Here is a 21,010-nt window from a genome sequence, read left to right as displayed (position 1 = left end):
GCCCGTGGTGAAGACCATGGTGAGGCAGGCTGTCCCCCTGCAGCCCAGGGAGGTCCACGGTGGAGCAGATCTCCACCTGCATCCCGGGGAGGACCCCACGCCGGAGCAGGTGAGTTCCCGAAGGAGGCTGTGACCCCATGGGAAGCCCACGCTGGAGCAGGCTTCCAGCAGGACCTGTGGCCCCATGGAGAGAGGAGCCCACGCTCAGCAGGTTTTCTGTCAGGACTTGTGACCTCGTGGGGGAGTGACGCTGGAGCAGTCTGTGACTGAAGGACTGCAGCCCATGGAAGGGACCCACACTGGAGCAGTTCGTGAAGAACTGCAGCCCGTGGGAAGGACCAACGTTGGAGAAGTTCATGGAGGACTGTCTCCCATGGGAGGAACCCCACACTAGAGCAGGGGAAGAGTGTGATGAGTCCTGCCCCTGAAGAGGATGAAGCAGTGACGAACTGACTGTAACCCCCGTCCCCCTGCGCCGCTGGGGGGGTAGGTAGAGAATCAGGGAGTGAAGTTGTGCCCGGGAAGAAGGGAGGGGTAGAGGGAAGGTGTTTTGAGATTTGGGTTTATTTCTCATTACCCTACTCTGGTTGATTGGCAATAAATTAAGTTAATTTTCCCCAAGTTGAGTCTGTTTTGCCCGTGATGGTAGTGATCTCTCCCTGTCCTTATCTCGACCCACAAGCCTTTGTTATATTTTCTCTCCCCTGAGCAGTTGAGGTGGGGGGGAGTGATAGAATGGCTTTGGTGGGCACCTGGCATCCAGCCAGGGTTAACCCACCACAAATATCAACACCAAATTTTATGGATTCCTAAATTCCATCATTATTTTTTAAATTAGGATGAAATTCCTACCCACAAATTTTATTCATCAGGCAATCTTTTTAATAGGCAAATATTTCACTAATTTTCTCCCATGTATTGCAAATGGCATAAATATTTTTGGAAAAAAGTGAACTGATCCCTTCTAGAATCTATAAAACTATAAAAAGCTGAAAAATCTGATATTTTTCATTAAAAATTGTTAATTTTGACCAGTACTTACCAGGACTCCTAGTCAGTCATATTCATATATTTTTGAAAATCCAAATAGAAAATTAATTGTAGCCTATCAATATGTAGAATGAAAGGATTGGTTCTTTCAGAGTCTTTGCAGAAATATTTTCATTTTTCTGAGTATTCCAGAATTAACTCAGAACAGATGCCTGATAGTTATAAAGGAAAACTCTAAAGGATCAGTGCAATAAAAGCCTTGTGCACCTGAAACTTAAGGACTGCAACATTGCCATTTAGGTACACATTGAAAATACAGAGTCCCTTAACTCACATTTGAATTCCTAACTTCACATTCTGTTGAATAGAAAAATAAAGAGGCCTTCGGAAATAAAGTTCTAAAGAATTTGATGGAGCTGGGCCTTTCAGCTGAGCCTTTCTGCGTGGAGCAGAGAAGGAGCTGGACCAGGTCAGTACTCAGGAGAATGGCAGATCGCAGCATGGTCTGGATTCAGGATGTATGTGGCAAACCTGGTTTTGGGTAGATGCTTTTCATCCGTCAGTGGTCCTTTTGTAAGGACAGCAAAGACAGTCAGATGTGCAGGCACAGCCCAGTCTCTGCCTGAGGTAGGGTCAAAATGCAGGAAGAGTTTGTTGATGACCAAAACCATGACTGCAGCTTTATAAGACTGTCCTAACAAGTGACTCCTTAAGCTGTGGTTCGATGCCTGGAAAAGTTTCACTATATCCTAGAAAAAGAACCCATGAGCAGATAAAACTCTACAGCCTAATAAAGCACTAAGGTGATGGAGAAAAGCTCTCACCATTCTTCTAATGGTGATTTATGTTTTTTTCCAAAAGTTGTTTCACCCCAATAATGTGAACAGTCTTCACAGAGCAACAGACAAATATATCCTCTCTCTTAGCCAAATGCATTGCCTATTTGTATGCAAAATCATGCTCCTTAGCACTAGGTCTCTCTGTCCAGCTTCATGACAGTTGCCTTCCATTTTGATTTCTTTTTCAGCCTCAAGAGGATTCATAGAAAAAGGCTCTATAATGTAGCCTGATGTCTAGAAAACTCTTCTGGGAGGAACATGAATGAATTCTCAGAGGAATAACTCTCCATGTTTTTAATAATGCTGAATTTTATAGTGTAACAGAGAAGGTGCATACTCTTCCAAGAATGTTTTGAAAGAAAACAGAGACAACCTGTCTATTTTGAAAAGAGCATGGTCTGGGGAGTGTGCTTAGCTAGTGCCTAAAATGAGTGTTAGGTAGCTCTTAGCTGTGTATAATCATAAGACAGTTGCAGAGCTACTCAGCTCTGTAAAAGTTAAGATTCCAGAAATACAATTTCTATGAAAATTCAAACTCAAAACCTTTACTGCCTGGAGACTTTCGGTGCCTCTGAGGCAGTCAAAAAGGAACTGGAATACCTATATTCTGTATAAAGACAACTAAATTACGCCTGATTCCTACCTTTGGTGTTTAAGATATGTTCTGAGTCATAATTCATACAATTTTAATGCTACACCTTTTAAAATTATTGCCTAAAGAGTAGTAGAGAGAGACCAACCTTCTATATGTAGTCTCTGATACATGAGACCCTGTCATTTCTCCATGATTCCTCTCTCAGTTGGAAAGAACTGAACAAATTTGGTATGCTGTACTGTGAATGAATAAAATAATGGGTTGATATTTAAGAGATATACGCTACTTCTTGATTTGCTATTAACTTCCTGAATGACTTTGGACTATCACCCCTTTATCTGGATTTTCTATTCACATTAAGCTCAAACTCATTTTGGTGCAACTCTGTCGTTTCTAATTACTACTACTTCCAAGATAATAAAGTGTCACAGATGCCACTCTACAAATCTAATAAATCATGTAAGATGTAATCTGTACAAAAATAGTACATCTGCTATGATTCCACAATAGTCTGGTCTGCTTTGGAATTAGAAACAGATGTTGCATTACATTAGAAGGGAAAATCTGGCTAGTAGGGAGTGGAGTAGAAAAAAACAGTATTCTTTACCATTACCATCTGCTTTTTAAAACCTTGGTGTATATTGGTTTGGTCCTTAAAGATATCTCCCTTTGAAACAGTTTCCATTGATAGAATTTATACTTCCAACACTGAACAACTTGAGGCATAGGTTGGTATTTTCAGTCTAGTATTTTAGTTTAAATAAGTAAACACACTGGAATGAGTTTCTGTGAATTATGAGAGTGGGAAGAGACTTCAAGTGAGTCATCTGTAGTAGCTTATCCTCCTGAGTCATGGTAGAACTGATGCAAATATTACTTCGCGGTCCCAGAACTAGCTGTGAATATTTCAAATGAGTTTACTTCAGTCAGCTTCCTTGCAAGTGATTCTTCTGCCAGAAATAATTATTAAACATCCTCTAATACTTAATCACATTCTCCCATGACAGGGCACAACTCCATTTCGTCTCCTCTACTAACAAATGATAATGGCTTGCCACATAAGATTTTCTCCTTCTAAAATTTTATTGTTTGTATTGTGGAGTTTTTTAAAATTTATTTTATAGGGTATTCACATTCTGTCATTGCTTTATTCTCTTATCACACCCTCATGGATCAAGTTTTCAAGTATCTTAGGAAGCTTGCTGCTCTTTTGATTCTCTGCAGATTTCTATTCTCTTTGAAATGCAGCATCCCAAAATGTGGATGTTATTTCAAGGAAAGCCAAAGCAGCACTGGGAATGCAGGTGTTCCCATCAAGGTTTATTTACTGCAATAATCCTATTGATACAACCCAATACAGGAACTGCCATTTTTATGATTGCAGACTTATCCCAAATTTATGTTTATTTTGATCTTTACACACTCCTTGATGAACCCTATTTAACTGTGTTCTTGACTTTGATTACTCTCCCATGTGTGAACTTATTTCCATTTGTCTTTACTGAACCTCCGCATTTATTTTAGACACTTGCTCCAGTTTAAGAGTGTTCCATGTTTTAATCTTAACCTCCAAAACAATTTAGATCCATTTCAATGTTAACTTTCACATATAAAAGTTATGGAAGTTTTACAGCACCCTCCAAGTCTTCAGTGAAATTTTGCTGCATGTTGGAGTCAGAACTATTTTATGGGACCCTACATTAAATTTGCCATTGAAACATCAGAATTATTTAACTTGATTTCTTAGAAAAGTCCATACCTACATTATAGGATTTCCATCTAATTCCTGTATGCACCATAACCATATAAAATTTTCAGATTTTCCCTAGCAAATGTCTTCAGGATCAAAAAGTAGTCAGTTAGATTGAAGTCCAATGGTGGTATTTCCTCCCCTTCAAAATTCCACAGTCAAATATGTAAGGAAGAAAGACACATTCTGCTAGCTGCATAACATACAAGGAGCAACCAGCAGCACTTTCCAGTTCAGGCAAACCCTCTGCCAGTCTTTTTCAAATGTCAGTGTGAAATGGACAGACATTTATCCCTCCCAACATCTTGAATTAACTTATCAAAATGCCCCTGCTGTACTAACATCTTCTGGATTATTACTTCTTTCCTCATAGTGCACTAAGGATCACATTCAGTTTCTTGTTCCCTGCAGTACTCTATTTTCCCCTCACTCAAAGACAAAATTATCTCTGCCTCTGAAAATTTTCTCTGCCTAAAAAAACTCTTGTTCCTCTCATGGCTTCTGCCTTATTGAATAGTCAACTGATTCAAATTTTTAAAAAGGGCCCTATGCTAGATTCTTCTTTTTTCAGCTTCCCCCAAAATTACTTCTGAAACCCACTTAGACAGCAAGTGTGTTCACACAAAGAATTTCCTAGCTGCATGTTCATTTCATGAGTACCTCTTTCTTCTTATCTATACTAACATACAGACTGAGATCCAGTACCACCCTTCCAAAAATCATGTCTTAGTCATAGAATAGAGTCATAGAATCGTTTTGGTTGGAGAAGACCTTTAAGATCATCGAGTCCAATTGTCAACCATGCCCACTAAACCATGTCCTGAAGTGCCTCGGCTACGCACTTTGTCAATCATCTTTCCAACTCTAGTTTTAGTATGAGTCTTCTCAGGGAGTATTGCTTAAATATTAAGTATTTCTGAAGTCAGAAATGTTCAGGGTTGCAGGGGCAGGCTCTATTGACAATGAACTTTGATTTGCTCTTGGCCTCTGCAGGCCACCTGACCAAAGTTCATGTAGAGTGTTACTGAATCTATTAAGGCACAGAGAAGTAAAGTACTTCCTTACTCCAGCTACCAGTAACAAAAAAACCAAACCCCCAAACCAGCCTAAATCCCAAACAATCCCCCAAAAAAGAAGAAAGAAAAGAAGATAAAGAACATTGTTTATGTAGAAAGTGGAAAAGAAGAGGCTCTCCTGCCTGAGGAATGAGAGACCTTGAGTAGGCACACATGGCTGAGTAATTTGTTCAGTGAAGGATTGAAGTACCTTACTGCTTTCAAAAAGCAAGGTGAAAACTGAATCATAGTTTGTTCATTGAACAGCCCCTGCAGTAATGCTTTACACAAAATGAACTGTACTATTAGAGCATAATCCTTCAGAAAGATTCCTAACGTGATCATCACAAGCAAAGTCCACAGGGGTCTTCCAGAAGTAACAAGGAAGTTTAGTGATGGGTACAATGTCAGATATGGGACTTTTAAGACAAGCATAAGATTCTCTGAAGAACAAAGGAATTGCCAAAGCAGAGCAGAAGAATGGTCTGGTTTAGTCCCTATTGTCAATCTGGCTGTCAGCAGAACAAGCAATACCAGAGCATAACAGAAGAAGCCACATGCAGAAAAATCACCTAATAGTATGTCAGCTGATGATTGTCTTATCTCCTGAAGCATAAAATTTTATTTTTTAGAATTGCTGCCCCATGGATTTCAGGAAATATGTTCCCTTAGCTGTGGAACCAGCCGTTGCTTAGGCAATATGGTACATGGGATATGCACAATTTTATAAGATTATAAGAATGCTTAAGATTATCCTGATTATATTTATTTATTTATGCATCGCTGAAGACGGATTTTTGGGTTTTAATTATCTTTAATATTGAGCACTGCCTTAAAATCTTTATTAAATAGTGACAGGAACAGGAAAATGTCAACAATGGGTACTGTATTTGTTAAATGGTCTCTGAGACATTGAAAAGTAAAAGAGGTAACATTAAATTTAATTCAGACAGTGTTGTCAATTTACCACTAAGTTTGTGCAGTTGAATTCCAGATGCCAATGCTAGAATAGCACTACATATTAAATAATAGACTTTTTTTTTTCTCAACAATAATCCCTGGAAATAATGACATACCAAAAGGTCTTTTACAAAAGAAATTTATTGAAATCCATGAATTTCATGTTCAGCCTAAAAAGAATCACTGACGCATGGTTCCAAGGCTCAACTCAAACTTTCATAGTTGCAGTCAGTTAATTGTACCTTACTTTTAAAACAAGTGCCAATGTATCTATTCTGTTCATTGTATATAAGGGCATGAGGATCTAGCTCGCAGTGACATTTTGCTGATATAAAGATGTTGAAATACTAAACTTAATTATATTAAATGCAGAAGAAAATTCAGTTGTAAATATTACAGCACAAATTGTACCTTGACATGTACCTATGGTGACCCTACTAAAGTCAAAGCACGGAGATTTCCCAGCAAAGTTTGGCCTTATGAATAAAATGTTATATAATATGACATACAGTTATTTTTATTATGATTTGGAACATGAAATATGGGAAAAAGCATATTTCATTCTTTGCAGAGAACTTTGACATAATCTAGTCCTCTTTGTTTCCAGTGATTATCTTGAAATCATATTCAAAATCGGTTGGGCTTTTGCCCAATAAATAACATGATCACGATTCATGAAGTGCATATTTTAGATCAAAATTGCACTCTAAAGGAGAGTACCAATTCTTCTTTGAAATCAGTGGGACTGTCCCTGGTAAATTATTCTTCATCTAATACATTCTACCATTTTATAGAATTCTTAATTGGATTAAAAGATTAAAGGTAGAAAGAATGATAGTCAATAGCTGTTCAGGTCTGAGTAAGAAGTGATTGAGAATATTGACGTATTTTTCTTCTTTTCTAAGTTCTTGCCAGCTGTAGAAAGATTTGAACCTCACACTACAAAAGTAGCACTTCTGCTGCTACTCTCAGAGCTAGAAAAAGAAAAAATATTTTGAAGTGAGCTGTCCTCTCATGTTTTCTTGAATTCTCAGCAAAACTGCCGTCACTAATTGATAAAACTCAACTTACTTGACAGATACATCTAAGCTTGGATGGGTTTGTATCCATTCTGTTCCTGTCTACCTTATGGTGCCCTTAGGAAATTCACAAAGTTTCTGTGGTGCCTGTTCTCCTTGGAGATATAGTGAAGGTGCCTCAAGCCTGAGACACCATCTCCTCCCAGGTCTGAACTGGACTTTTCAGTCCACGGGTGAAGGCAGAGCAAGAAGCAAGGCTTGGTAAAGGGGCTGAGCCATGCCACTGCCCAAGCTATTCCTGTGGAAAGTAACTGGCTTCGTGGCCTCACTGGTAAGGGCAGCCTCTTGGCATGTAAAAGACTCCCAAATCCCATGTAAAAATTGGCTTGAACCCACCCCCAGATTTTAACCTGTTCTCTCCTCAGGGACTCCTGGAAAATAAATGCCATTGCTGGTTTCTCTATTACCTGGTAACTATTGTTTAATACCACCTGCTGCATCAACCTTTACCTGCAATTTCTGTGCAAGGGCAAAAAGAAAGCATCATGTAATAAGTATCTTTGTAAAGCACTTTTCTGTGCTACTGCTCTAATTTGTAGGGTCTGACTGTGCAACCTGTTACTCATTTATAGCAGTACTCATTTGGACCCAGCAGAAGAGCTTGTGTGAAACAGCGTTCACAAGGATGACGAACAATCAGGTTCACAGACTGTGAAACTCCTTTTGTATGAGCATTCCCAGAAGCAAACCCAGAAGGCTCTTGAACCACATGGAGTACAGAATTTCACATGGAAAAATGGCATCATACCCATAACCTCTGCCTGAGCTGAAGCAAATTGCTTGAGCTGAAGCATCGCAGCCTAAAGCGTGTTGAAGCGGCTGATAATACACCAGCATGGCCAGTGCCATAAAGAAGATGTTTAGTGTCCTTTAGCCTTCATAATGGCCCTGAAGGTAACCATACTGAACTAATAGTGGGGAAAGAAGGGGAAACCTGGTGAGATTTGGCAGGCGCATGTGCAGAATAATTAGCAGACGTCTGAGCTGAAGAGAGTCCCCGCTGTTAAGTATTTATTACTTGCATCTCAGACAGTGCTGTGAATCTTACCCTTAACCACTAATATTTGCCTGGAGACAAAGTGATTCAAACCTGACAGCAGATGTTGCTAAGTGAACAGTGAACCAGTGTCCTAATAATTATTTGCTCATGGAGTAGCTCTCTGGCTTTTCGGTAGCAGGCAAACACAGCATGGTACAACTAAATGATTATATGTTAATGACTACAATAATTTAAGATTAGGCAAGAGCTGGAGAACAGTATTCAAGCGGGCTGAAAATCTGCTTAATTGAGTGAACCATTCAACATCTCTGCTCATGGGTTGTGTTTCTGTTACCAGTTGTATGCCTGAAGGATATATTTATCTGTTTTCCGATTTTAAGGATGTGCTATAGTGCTCATCTTAGTATCTTTAAATGGCCTCATGCAAATATACATGAGTTTCAGATGATCCAGTTGTTATGAGAAAATAATAAAGATATGGCATTTTTACATCACTGCCTGTGGATTTATGTGCATAGTTTTATTTGACCTACGGGCAGAGAGGAATTAAAACAATATTTTTTTTGACTTTGGTATTTAGAAATTATATGAGAACTGGGGAACTGATAGACACTCTTTAGGACTGGACATAGACTACTGAACCGCACTTCATTTCTAACACATAACAGACCTAAATAATTCATTTCCCTCCCTCTCCTGAATGAATCGTCAGTAATACTTAATAGGTAAAACCCTAAGATAGGAGAAGAGACTATCTCAATATAATAATTTACTGGGCTAGTACAATCTATTTGGACCATATTTTCTGCTACACTCTCCAGTTTAAGCATTTAAAGACGGACTTTTTTAAAAGCTCGTTAAGCCAGTGAGAACTTTGTTGGACCGGGTAGGTCAGGTTAGATTTTTTTCATCAACACTACACATCTGCTGTATCTTTTGAGGTCTGTGGATTACGATGTATATGGTTGTTCTTACTGAGAAGTTGTCAGAACATTGTTTTTAAGTCCTTCCAAGTCTTAAAAAAATTCTTTCCAAAGCTTGTTATTTTCATCCTATATTCTTCCTTCAATGTTGTCCCTCAGAAACTCTCAGCTATCTTAGGGGGCATGTAAATTGTCTGTACCATGTTAACACCTGGCAAAATAATGTGTGGCATATGGCCTAATAGCTTATGAACACACAAAGGCATTTGGCATTGCATGAAAAATTAATTTTAAATTCCTGTGTAAATTAGTGGCAAGAGGATGTGATTTTCCAGTTCACATACACATCTCCAATAACAAAATTGCAATTTAAGGCCAATGAAGTATCTGCCATAACAGAAAACTATCTTGCTCACTCTGCGTCTGCTGATAATTTCTTAACAAGCTCTCACTAATGCAGGTAACTTTTTCTATGTATAATTTAAATAAAAAATTAAGCTGGCATCATATTAAAGCATGTTAGTGATAATCATCATTTTTTTCAACCAGTTTTCATTTTTACATGATACATTTGCTGTGTGAAATAGCAGTGTCTTGCTAGTACATGACCTACTCTAACACAGTCACATTTAATCCAAATGTTCTTATTAGTGAAGGGAAATAAAAACAAGAGGGATGCATTCTTTCTGTCGTGGTTACTTTCCTAGGACATTTGAAAGAACTTTCTGCATAGTCATTGTTTCCCTTCTAAATTCCTTCGGGTCGCCCTTATTATGCAAATCATTAACATTATATGCCCATTTGATCCCAGGACAAATTATTTTCTGTTTTGAAAAGGCCATGGTGAAACTGTATTGCACATTTTGTTTTCTTTTTACTTTTAGTATATTCACATTGAAAGCACAGTTAATTCTTTGCTGAAGTTAGACAATTTCACTATTACTCAAAAAAATGGACATTATCCCTCTAACAAGCTGAATGCCACCGGCCTGATTGTCAGGGATATAATGCTTCACCACTTTGTCTTTGCTTGGCACCTTGGATAAAAAGAACCTAACTTCTTATTTAGACACTAATTTGAGTCTCACGAGTTGGAAATGCTGCTGTGTTCAAACTCCCCTTACGAGATGGATTTTATAACCTGTAGTCACCTCTGCCAGGGTGATCACACAAGGTTTGGATGAAAGGGTGACCCAGAACTCAGGCTGCTTCTCATTTTCTGGGCTGGCTTTCAAATCCTATGAAGAAGTTACCTCACCACAGGTAGGAGATAAGAAATTTGAAGGGTTGTTACACACTGTCAATATTGATAGAAGGCTGGTGGAAAGCTATTGGGCACAGCAGGGCATAACGAAAAATTCACTCTCAGCTTGGTGATCTTTTCATGCAGGCCACAGAACTGCTGCAACCTCACAGGCAGGGTCACGTTCTTCAGACTTTCTCTCTTTGGTTTTGAAATGAAAAAGCCAAAAAGACACATACTCTTTTTTGAATCATACAGTGACACATCATTACATGAAGAATATAACATTAAAAAGGAAAGCATAAGAAGACTCCTTATTCCTGCAGTCCTTCCATCTTCCACCCAATTCTTTTTTGGGCTTTCTCTTTTCAATATTTTCTGTAGTATTATTTTATGTTGTTTCCTCCTTTCCTCCCTAACTATTAGTCCACTGCAAAGATTTTGTTTTAACTGACACTCTTGCTGTAATGTTCTGTCTGCCTTTTGCTTTGGATTTCTGTCTTTTGTGTTTCTTCTCCACTTTAATGCTCAGCTTCACAAATTTTATTTTCCAACTCAAACCTAGGCTTTAGCCGCAGCTCAGACCACCACAGTCCTCCAAGTCTACATACATTCTGTTACTTGCCTAGTAGGTCACCTTTTGTTATTAGCTTGAATACATCCATTAGGACTGTGCTAAAGACACCGAATTTGTGCCACTCTGCTGGCAGGAGATGACAGCCCTGTAGGCACAGGAGCCAATGTGTTAATTGGGGAGGTGAAGAAAGGCCGTGGCTGGTGGAGGAGAGACTGAGGTTGTCAAGGGAACACGACGGCTTTGCTGGTGGTTTCTTTTAAATTGGGGAAATAAAATTTTTCTTGTTTTGGTGGCAGATGCTTTACAATTTTTTTTACCAGATATTATCCAGATATTTCATTACGAAAGTTGTATGTCAAGGATCAAAGGGGCTTTTTCACCCATCCAGTGCCCTGGCAAAGAGAATACTGGCAAACCTCTTCATCTCTCTTGCTCTTAATTTATGTTATTTTTTCAGGTTCTGAAGATTATTTACTGAAATGTGTTTTGCTAATGGAATAATCAGTGGACCTGCAGTTCCTTCCTTCCTGCTGTGGCATGAAAATCCCATACCAGGACCAGTCAATCCCATTTTAGTACCAGCCAATCCCAACAGAGGCATTGAAGTCAGGGCCCTAGCCAGTTTGCTTGGGCTGTCTGGTCTAGTCAGTAGTCGATGTAGTCAGTAGTTCACTGGAAAAAGTTTGCTCATTGCATAGACCTGGACTCAGACAAAATGTATCCTTTTTACGCAGGGCTCTTCGGCCATTCCTGTAGTACAAAGCTGCGTTATTAATTGCCCAGATGCACATTTTGCTCCTTCTTTTGTCACTTCTGTCTCATTAGCAGTCTTGTTTCTCCAGGCCTTTGAAGAACAGAATACTTTATGGTTCACATTCAGCCCTGGTTTTAAAGCCATACAACTGTGGATAGTTGCTTAAGAAGCTTCCTAAGCAGCTTTCAGGAGAGCCCAAATGGTGGCTGATAGCAGCAGAGAAGAGAGAGAGTTTCCCTTGGATTTATAACTGCTCCATCTAGGTTGTTTTCTCTTTAAAAAAAGCACTTATTGACATGAAACCACTTTCATAATTATATGAAAAATAAAGAATACTGACTGACTTTGAACTAAGATGCAACTTCAAAGGCATGAGGAACTTCTTATGGTTTCGAAATGTCATTTTCCTCATGATATGGGAGCTGTTGTCTCCTGCATTGCTGTAGACTGCCATTCTTATACCCCCAAAGGTACACTAATCAATTCTTAAACAGTCTTGCATCATCCATGTTTTAGATGTCTGAACTACTGAGTGATCTTTGTAGCAGACACATCTGAAAAAGCAGCATTCACAATACTTATGCATAATTTACAGTATAATTCTTTACACTTATCTAGCACCTTTCAGCTCAGGATTCCAAAGCTCTTTGCAAATATTAATTAATTTATCCTTCCAATGCTGCTTGCAGATAGGGGATATTACTATTCCTCAGGAGAGGCAGTGGTCAAAAAAAAAAAAAAAATGAATGTAACTTTAAACAAGTCACTGTTGCTCTATAACTCTGTTTTTTCGTAAGCAAAATGGAGATAAAATAATAAAGTAATTCACAAAAATGTTATTAAGAATCATTATTTTAGCTTTCAAGTGAAGTCTGAATACTTTTAGTGCAAAATGTTATTTTTAATGTGGATAAGCAGAGGTATAAACTTGTGAAGGCCCCAACTCTTGCATTCAGCTACCAGCCTAATGCATACTGAAACAAGCAGGAGCCAAACACCTAGCCCCTAGTCACTTTTGAGGGCCTTGACCAAAGACTCAACAGTACAAAGGACTGTATATCAAGCCCTCCCAGTCCTGCGCTGCTTTCAGCAGGAATTCAAGGACTTCACTGTGGTTTTTTATTTTTAAATTTGAGTGTTCCAACTTGTTCCTTGCCCATTTTTCTTTTGTCCTTTAAGATTATTGTCTGCTTTGAAAACCAAAGAACTGACACTAAAATTCTCAATTTTTTGAGTTTCTGAGAGCGTTTTGACACTTAATCAAGTCTTGCTGCTCCCAGCTCCCTTTATTATGATAATGTATTGCACCAAATTGAAGATGGCAAGAAGAAAATTACTTGGATGATGTCTTAACGCATTACACCAAGGCCTGCTCTCACTGAAGCCCATAGCAACACTCCCATTATTTGCTTAATGCTGATATATTCTCAGCCACGCCATACAGCAAAGAAAAGCCAGTCATACACCTCTGAATATATTAAAATGTTAGCAGTATGAGCAACTTGAATTCCTTGGTGCTATGCTGTTCTAATTTGATATTTGATGCCTTGTTAAAATGGAGTTTCCTTGTCTATTCCTAAACGGAGTTATTCCTATGTCATCTTCCATTGACTCGAATATTTAGTCAGGACTTTTCATTTAAAAGGATCCCATTTTCACGCTTCTCTTTCACAGGACTGGTGAATAAAGGAGAACTTTTTAACTTGAATAATTCTCCCTCCAGCAATGCTGTGTTTCTGTAATAGCCCCTGAGGGCAATATTTATTCCAGTGCAGATGCATATTGGTTAAACATTCTTCTAAACTTTTGAGTTTTCAGTTCCAACTGAATGTTTGTCTTTATAGGTACACTGTCACTTTTGTTTTGACAGATAAGTGGAATAACAGGGAATTTACCTCTTGTCACCTCATAGGGAAACAAATGAAGAAAAATGTTTCTAAGACTATTTTCGACTTTTTATTACTTGTAATTCAAGTTACCCATCTCCTAGTACCTTAACCAATGACAGTTTTTGTAGGCATAATTTAAAACAATTCTGGCCTGGAGTGCGTAAGTTATGTTTGTCACTGAATCTAACTGGCAACATCACTGTAATGAAGCAAGGAAAAGACAAACAAGCCAGAAGCCTGAGTTGTTTATGGAGATAAACTTTCTTTTATTATTAGTGTTGAAAATTTTTTAAAAATTATTATAATATTGAAATACTATATAAGACTTTTGCATCATCAGTGTGGTAATCAATATAACTCATAAAATAAATCTAAATATGGGGCTATTCAGTATGCTGGCATTAAATCTTCGCAGTATTAGCTAATTTCTTTATATAACTCTATTTACATTCATATATAGTAATGTTTAATTTGTTAACAACAAGCACTGTTTTGTGACTCTAGATGTTTTTGTGGTTTATGAATTAGCATCTCACATGCTAGGAGGGCAGCATTTACAGTTTTCCCCCAAACACATGTAACTTTTGATAGATTCTACCTTCGTGCAAAATGGGCTTCAAACCATGTAATAAAAATAGGACTCATGGCCATCTGGGGCTTTCACCTTGTTTCTCTTACATGTGCTTTAGTAAGTCATGCAACAATGTTCTGCTGATTGAGCACTGAAATCCAGTGGGATGACTTGCTGCTCATGTAGGCATACCAAGTTCTCTTTACACCAGCTCACTCAGTTAAGATAACCATACAGCTTCAGACTGCAAAGAGATATATTATGGGCCTGGGCCATACACCAGCGTGGACAGGAATCTGGCTAATCTGCTACTGGTATTGGTTTGAAGCTAACTCAGGATTGTGCTCATGGGATATACAGTTTGAATTGCAGAAGTCCCTGGCTTGTCATGACACAAAGGGTCTCAAAACTGGAGTAACAAGGATGCTACATGTGGCTTGGACCCTGCTGGGTAGAAGCTCTTTCCACAGGCTCTTTGGGGCTTTTCTGGCTCCCTGGGATCTGCTGGAGTCCTTCAGTGTTAATGGCTTTACCTTGTGGAGACTGGAGATGGCGTTTGTGAGGCCATGGTCCTATATGTGTTAGGACTGGATCTACCCCACACAGCAACGCACCTTTGGTTTGGACCGTGCTTGGGCAAATGTCCTGTCTGTGTAGGATTTGTGCTGGCTATGCGCTTTGACGCTGATTTTATGCCAATTAGAAAAGAAGAGAAAAAGCCTGATCTGGCATAAAGTTAGAGATGCAGACAGATAGTACTTGATCTGGCAGGCAGCCTGGCAATATGAAGTTAGCTTATTAATATTTTAAAATAAATTCGAGGCAGCAAAGTAAGTATATACCACATCCTTTCATCCTATGCCTGCCATGGTTTTGATTCCGCAGCAGGATAGGTATGTCATTATGGTGGATATAAAGGGCAGCAAGGACCATGTGCATATGGTTCAGAAGTAAGTCAGAGGCTGCAAGTTTTCCGTAACTCATTTTCCCAAGTCTGTCACTAATATATGTCTTTCTAGCAGGCAAACTACCGAGGTATCTTTCCAGAGACTTTCACAGACACACACTGGAATTGCTGAACTCAGTAGGATTGCTTTGTCCTTCTAGTTGTACCAAATCAAAGTTTCCATTGTTTTCTTTTTCATTACTGTAGTACAATGAGTGAACATTATTTTAAAAGTCCTAATCTCCTCTAAAATGCAATTTTCTTCCTGCAAGGACAAAACTTGTTACTGGTACTACTGTTTCACACTGAATGAGAGACACAATTTTTTATTTACTGTCTTTATCCTCAAACATTTTTAATCACCCTCCTGAATTCTAATGCTGATAATTCTTAATACAGAATATTTGCACACACAAACAGATAAGAAGACACAGACATATGCATGCTTTCAGATCATTTAATCATAATGTGACTGTTGACTTTGTTGCCTGTTTACTTGGCTTTAAAGATTTAAAGTCTATTCCAAGGTGCAGAGCTTTGCCAAAAGCGATTGTAACTTTCAGAACAGGGAGAATCTGCAATTGTGTTCAGAAACTTTTCTAACTAACTCCTTCATATTACAGTCTCTTTCTGTGAACCTCAATGCAATATCTATCCCACATCCTTTAGCTGACAACACTGGATGAAGATGTTTTCAATTCCAAGTGTTTTGTAAGTTAGGTGCTAGGCACCTGACCTGAATTTTTCAGGTAATTAATGTTTAAAATCACTAGCTGGGAGAGGGTAATCTAATAGAGGCAAGGTATGTCCATTTATAAAACAAGCAAGAAAAGGGAGTGTGCAGATTAATTACTAGTCTTTTGAACCTTTGTGAATAGCTGTTTTTACTGTGCCATTAAAATTTATGTGGTTATCTTACTTTTCCACATATAAGATCTTTATTAAAAAACTGGGGGAGGTGTGGGGGGGGAATTACTGAAGTGTTTGTCTTCCAGCAGTTCAAATCTCTCTGCTGATACCAAGAAATGTCAACATGTTCTAAAAACGGTCTGCTGTTAATATATTGTATGATGTAAATACAAATCCATTAGTCTCTGGCTGGATTCTGGAATGAACGTAGAAAGGAATTTCTCTTCAGACTTTAGTCAGGGCCTCATACTTTTCATGTTCTTACCCAGCTATGTTATATTCATAGAAGCTTAGAAAAACAGGGCTGAAAGAGACCTCAAATGATCAGCTGTCCAGTGGTTGGCCCAAGGCAGACTCTGTTACACCCAGGTCAGTCCTCAACAGGTGTTTTGTATAAGCTGTGGTGAAGACCTCCAGTGACAAATACTCCTAAGCCTCCCCAGGCTATCTGCTAAGGTTGCTAGAATGAAACCAAATGATTTCAAACTAATCCAGATGTTGTGAAATTGGCTCTGGACTGAAATCTCCAGAGTGTTTCAGTGTTGAAGAACAACCAGCTGTGTCAGGGCTCTGAGGAACCTTCTCTCTGCTCTTGGATCACATACGTGCAAGGCTGAGAAACATTCACATTCCCAGTGGTGAAAGCATTCTCATTTCCCCCCCACTTTTACAAATACAGCCTCTCTAGTTTCTACCAGAACCAGCATAACGCCTCTCCTCCTCTATCTAATGATCTTCCCTTTAGATCCATCACAAATAGCTCGGGGGAGAAAATACTATTACATCCCATAATCCAGTGTCAGGCTGCCAGGCACTGCTTTGTACGTGAAAAACAGAATGAGTCATAAGAAAAGGAAAAGCCGCAGAGGATCCAACAGATATTTATTCATTTTCATCTGCACTTTTGTAAAATCTTCGAAAGCTGGAGACAAATTCAGCTGCAGTCCCTTACGTCATGAGCTGTGACCACAAAGCTGCATGTGTATCACCAACCAAGGGCTTCGGTTCCTTCCAAACCTCTGTTGACATGGCTGCCTCCTGAACAGCTCAACTAGCAAGACTCCTTCAACAAAATACGAATAGAGCTGAGATGAGTGCAGCCTGGCAATGAGGCCAACTGGCATGGAACAGCCTGTGTCCATCCTATTAACTATCTTGATTTTCAGAGCAGAAATGTGTGCAAGGCATCTGGAAATGATCAGCGAATGATATTCCCTAGTCATCCCAGGGAGAAGTTTGGAAGATAATTGCGACCAGGGCTCTTCTGAAAATGTAGCAGCATAGCATATGGGTACTAATGCCTAGAGCACTCCTGGAGAAAGTGTGCGCTACTCCCATAGGTATGAAACTGTTTACTTTGCTTCATCTAAGCCCAAATTCCTAAGCTGTACCTTATGGCTGCCCTAATCAGCTGATATAGGCATAGAAAAAATTCGATAGATAGACAGGTAGATAGATGGATAGATATTGATTGATCAATTGTAAGAGTGTATTTTCCTTCCCAGAACTGGAGCTGAGGTGTAGCAAATCTAATCTAGAAATGTTTGTGATTTGCCTGAATTAGAGCTGAGTCTCCAGGCTGACATACAAATCACAGTCAATATTTCTGATTCACCTCAGTGCTGTGGGCTGGGAAAACCTGCAGGCCCAAGTCTTGTAATCCAAGGATAAACTTTCCCCAGATTTTTGGACAGTTAAGATTTGGAGTTGCGGCTTGGGTTTCTCTATTGGCCCAATTTATTGGGGAAGTGAGATAATTCAGCTTTAAAATTTTTCTCGTGGGGGTCCTCTGCAGGTCCTCAGAACACCACATGGCCCCAGTACTGCAGTGTACATCTCAGCTTTTCCCCCCTCTCTGAAGTGCAGCACTCTTCCAGCTGGACATCCAGCGCCTACTGATACCTGTGCGTATTGCTCATTCCCAGTGCTCCCATGGGACCTGACTGGAAAGTCGATTGTTTTTAAGCTGAACTCTGCTTGAGATGAAGTAGAGAACAGCTAATGACCTGAGCCAGGTACACCATCCCTTTCCCCTGCCTCTCCTCATGCAGCCATTTTATTCAGCTATACCAGGGAAAAGGAGTCCTCCTCACATACTGTGCACATAAGAAATGTTAAATAGCAATGTTTAAGATCAAGCAGGCCCATGTGTCCACAATGCCATCAGCCCTTTATTACTGATTTTGGTATTTTAGATCTTCTACTCCACAGGACTAAAAAAAAAAAAAAAGGAAGATGGTATTTAAATTATTAAAGCCCTTGGCTGAAGTTTTCAAAGGAACGTACTCTGAGGCAGGAGAAACCCAGGACCTGTATTCACTTTAAATAATTCTAGTATTCCAATTAGGAAAGCTGTGAGCTTTTTGTTTCTTAGCTGCCTGAAGACATGGCAGAGTTTGGGAGGCTTTTTAAAAATCCCTATAATTCTGATTAAAGGCTTTTATATTTACTCTCAAGACACCACCTAAGTAATATAGTTGTTTGCAGTTATTTTTGGAAGCAAGAGATGGTAAGAAAGCAATTGGAATCGTTCAGTTAGTCCAACAGGCTACCTGGTAGAGAGAGACTGTATGAAACTATCAGCGATGGCTGAACAGGAGAAACAAGTGCTCCAGAAAGGCCCTGAGGAACAATTCCCCTGTGGTGTGCTGCCTCATCCTCAGAGCACGTTTAGTGCTATTTCTCAGGAAAACCAAACTACATAAGGATGAGAATAAGGAACAACATGCATCACGTCAGAGATATTTTTCCTTAACAATCCTGTGGTTAAAAAAAAATTTACAATTTGCATTGATTAGGAATTCTATAGATTGGTGTGTTTTTCCCTGTCTCGAAAGAATTTACATATATGTTTTGTGGGAGAAAGACTGTGGCTTTCTAAGTGCTTCTAGAACCTGATAAGACTTCTGACTGGAAGCTTTGAATATTATAAAAATGCTACTGATTATTTATCAGTTATCATTATTACTATTGCTGTTGGTTTATTGTATTACTGCATATCACCACACATTATTGGCTATTACGGTTATAATGTATTATTATAGAATAAGTATCAAAACCAATAAACAGTAATAATATGGACAAAATTAACATTAACATTAATATTAATTATATGCTCCAAGTGTGAAATAACAACCACATTATCATAATTAAGAAAATGTTTTATGTGCCAGAATTTCATCCTCAGAATGGTGAATCAGAGTAACAAGATTTCTAATGCTGACAAACTTCAAGCTGCATTTTGAGAAACACAATATTAAGTGTACAAAGATCAAATCGAAATAATCTGGTGTGGCATATTATAGCAGATAACATGCAGATGTCAGCCTACAAATTACTGTTAGGAAAGAAATAAGTCTGCATGATGAATGAGAGGACATTTTTTTTATTCAGATTTCTTTTCAGAGTCAGAATTTAAACAAAGATCTGTTCTTCCAGATTGCTCTTGGACCTTAAGTGTAAAATTTTGTTTCCATTTATGATGAAATCACCCATGCAAGGAAATTTTATATTTCCTGTTTATTCCCCTAAAAAGGTTTTCTCAGGGAAATTACATAGATTTGTAGTTTATGAATAATTTTTTAAAAAATACTTAATTCAAAAATTTGTGTACTGATACATTTTTTGGTTGCAAATGCCTATGCATCTAGTGTAGTTTTTGTTTGAAGGTAACAGGAAATTTGGTTAAATGAATCAAACTAGCAAAGTCATCAGTATTCAGAATTTGAGGAGTACAGGATAATTGAGGTACAAAAAAATTCTGATATGCAAAAATACATTCATACACAATCCCTTTGTGCCACAGCTGATTGCTATCATTTGTGACTTATGGGCCTGGGTGGGCTGCTCTCCAGTGTGGAATCCTGTGGTTTAACTTTAAAAACTGTGTCCAGCAGAGCACATGGATTTCATAGAATCATAGAATTATAGGCTGTTTTGGGTTAGAAGGGACCTTAAAGATCATCTAGTTCCAACCCCCCCGGCCATGGGCATGGCGGGGGTTCTGGCAGCTCTCATGGGATGCAAGAACACTTCCATCAGCATCTTCATTCTTGACATAACAACTGCTAAATATCGATGGGTTTAATCATTTAAACTGCTATACTTTTTATGTGGTGGGCAATGCAGGTACACTCATAAGGAATGTGTTCATCCTGGTAAAAATTATGGCCTTGATCATGCTTCATTAAAGTGAGTGGCAGCTCTGCTGCTCATTTTGCGAGGAACGGATTCAGGCAATCAACAATCAGGAGAGAAACAAACATTCTACCACTGAGATGTTAATGTTTTGATTTTCTATTAAAGGTATATTTTTTTGGCTGGCTTTACTTAAGAAAAACACTTAAACATATTTAACTTCAACTATGTATTTGGGTCCCATTGTTTTTTAATGGTATTCAATCATGTGCTTAAACAATTTAGGAATGATAGTCTATAATAGGAATTATAAATGCAAAAATGAGTTGAACAAGTAAAAATGAATAAATAGCTATGCCTGTATGAGGTAAAAGTAAATAGTTCTCTAACCTGAATTTATATTCTTCCAGCATTATCAACACATAGCTTATCTAAGTGTGGTTTGTTTTCTACCTCATAAAAAAAAAATCAAAATTAACTTTGCTGAGGCAAGACATTTAAGGAAGAGTGATTTTCATTAGATATAGCTCTCCTGCACAGTTGGATCAGCATCTGATATATTTAGATACTATATGTTTTTCCCCTGCACAAAAGGTCTAATACAAGAAAACAACCTGTTGTTTTGTTGCGTGGCAAAGCTTTTCATTTATTAAAATGTGAGTTCTTTAGGACGCTGAATTTAATATATGCTTTAGTAAATAAAGGGAATGGGGGAGGTAGAGTGGTTACAGTTCTGAAAGTGAGCATGTACTACAAAGTCATATCTACTATCGAAACTACCAGCTTTTAATGT

Source organism: Haliaeetus albicilla, chromosome 14 (genome assembly GCF_947461875.1).
Source record: "Haliaeetus albicilla chromosome 14, bHalAlb1.1, whole genome shotgun sequence".
NCBI lineage: Eukaryota > Metazoa > Chordata > Aves > Accipitriformes > Accipitridae > Haliaeetus > Haliaeetus albicilla.
This window is presented reverse-complemented; position numbering follows the sequence as displayed.